Raw genomic sequence first — 2630 nt, forward strand, 5'->3', positions numbered from 1 at the left:
CCTTTAAAGTACAGTACTTACAACATTGTATTTGTTGTTTTCCCTCCCATAGAGTCAGTAGGTGACCAATCAAAATATCAAAATAAGCTACAGTGGATTACCATAGTACAGTGTGTTTGTGTGTGTGCCTTCCTGCCTGCCTACCTAGCTACCTAGCTACCTACCTATCTACCTTCTTATATGCTTGATTGCCAAAATCTCACACTGTCCCTTTAAAGTACAGTACTTTCAACATGTTCTTTATTGTTTTCTGTCACATAGAGTCAGCAGATGACGGAACAAAATATCAGGAAAATAAATCAGCTTCTTTGGGAGAAATTGTTACTTTGGTGTGCAACAACTCCGTGACGAATGCATCATACATCTGGAAAAAGGACACAGTTCTCATTTTCTCTCATAGTGGCATACGGAATAAAACTGAAAGAAAATTCACCTCTGACAGGATAAGTGTTGATCCGCCTACAAAGCTGACTATCTTTAATGTAGAGTTAAATGACACAGGGAACTACAGCTGTCAAATAACAGATGATCAAAGTGGTGTACGGACAATGGAGTGGAGTTTGACCATCACTAATAACCTCACAGGTAATGGAAGCAATTTTCTGTTTATACTGTAACGTGGAGAATAAACTGTATTCTGTAATGCTAGATATAAATATGCACAATTCTGAAGTTGAAATGAACAAAAATGTCAATTATTGTGATAATTATTGCAATCAATCAATACTAAGTGTTATAATGTTATTATTTGGTTATTATCTCCCTTTTTTAACAATATTGTTATAAAGCAAAGGAATATGACATTTGTTTTAGACTTTTCAGACTTTCCTGAAAAACCCAATTGTTTCTGTATGTTTGTCTTAACACAGATAATGCTGAACATAGCCTACAGAGATTATTGCTCTTCACAATTCCTTCTGCTATTGGAGGAGTGATTCTCTGCATTAACATCTGCTGTATGGTCTGGCTGTGTAGGTGAGTAGCTCAAAGCAGTTTACCTAAGAGCTCAAATGAATCAAATCAGCATTGCCTATCGCACTGTGGTCTCATTTTGTATTTATAGTTGATTCGGAGTTTCAATCAAATACCTAATTCGTGTTATCTTGTTTCTGCAGGAAACGAAAACAGGAACAGATAAGTCTTTGTGATAGGCAAGGAGAGGTCAGTAGCTTAATTCAGTGTTAAATGAGGAAGACACATTTCGGTTGAATGTATTCAGTTGTGCTACTAATTGACTACTGTAGGCATCCCCTTTCCCTTTCCATACAGCACTTGATCATTACTAAACGGAGTGGCTGTGTGACTTGTGTTTGTCCCACCAGCAGGATACCTTTTCCCGTTTTCTAAATCTCTGTTTCTTTCACACACTAAAAACTTTACGCAGCCTCCTGCTTAGGTTTATGTTGTCTTAAAAATGTTCAGAATGTAAGGAGTTTTAGAAAACGTCATCCTGGGGGCGGGGCGAACACAGGTCACGCAGCCTCTGGCTTTTCTGCTAAAATAAAAACTTGGTGGCGATTACAAAAACATTCCAAAAATATATACATTGAGTATACAAAACATTAGGAACATGACATAGACTGGCCAGTTGAATCCAGGTAAAAGCTATGATCCCTTTTTGGTGTCACTTGTTAAATCCACTTCAATCAGATGAATGGCAGGAGACAGGTTAAAGAAGGATTTTAAAGCCTTAAGAAAATTGAGACATGGATTGTTTATATGTGCCATTCAGCGGATGAATAGGCAAGGCAAAATATTTAAGTGTCCTTGAACGGGGTATGGTAGTAGGTGCCAGGCGCACCAGTTTGAGTGTGTCAAGAACTGCAACGCTGCTGGGTTTTTCACGCTCAACAGTTTCCCATTTGTACCCAAAGGACATCCAGACAACTTGACACAACTGTGGGAAGCATTGTAGTAAACATGGCCCAGCATCTCTGTGGAACGCATTCGACACCTTTTAGAGTCCATGCACCGACGAATTGAGGCTGTTCTGAGGAAGGTGTTTCTAATGTTTTGTACACTCAGTGTAACTCAGCTTGAAAATCTGTGGCAAGACTTGAAAATGTCTGTCTAGGAATGATTAACAACCAACTTGACAGAGCTTAATGTGCAAGAATTGTACAATCAAGGTGTGCAAAGCTCTTAGAGACTTACCCAGAAAGATTTACAGCTGTAATCGCTGACAAAGGTGATTCTAACATGTATTGACTCCAGTGGAGTCTCCTCAGAAGAGGAAGGCGAGGACCATCATCCTCAGTGAATTTCATAAAAATAGTGTAACATTAAAAAAGTTATCCTTTTTAGATAAAACTATACAAAATATATTAATGTCACCAAATAATTGATTAAAACACACTGTTTTGCAATGGTCTACCGTAGCCTCAACAGCTCTCTGTAGGGTAGCACCATAGAATAGCCGGAGGACAGCGAGCTTCCGTCCTTGACATCAACACAAAACCTAGGATGCTCATGGTTCTCAACCCCTTCCATAGACTTACACAGTATTTATGACAACTTCTGGAGGACAACCTCCAACCTATCAGATATCTTGTAGCATTCTGACATGTTGTCCACCCAATCAAAGGATCAGAGAATGAATCTAGTACTGAAAGCATAAACTACAGCTGGCT

This window comes from Coregonus lavaretus, assembly GCF_964263955.1.
Source record: "Coregonus lavaretus genome assembly, chromosome: 16".
Lineage (NCBI taxonomy): Eukaryota > Metazoa > Chordata > Actinopteri > Salmoniformes > Salmonidae > Coregonus > Coregonus lavaretus.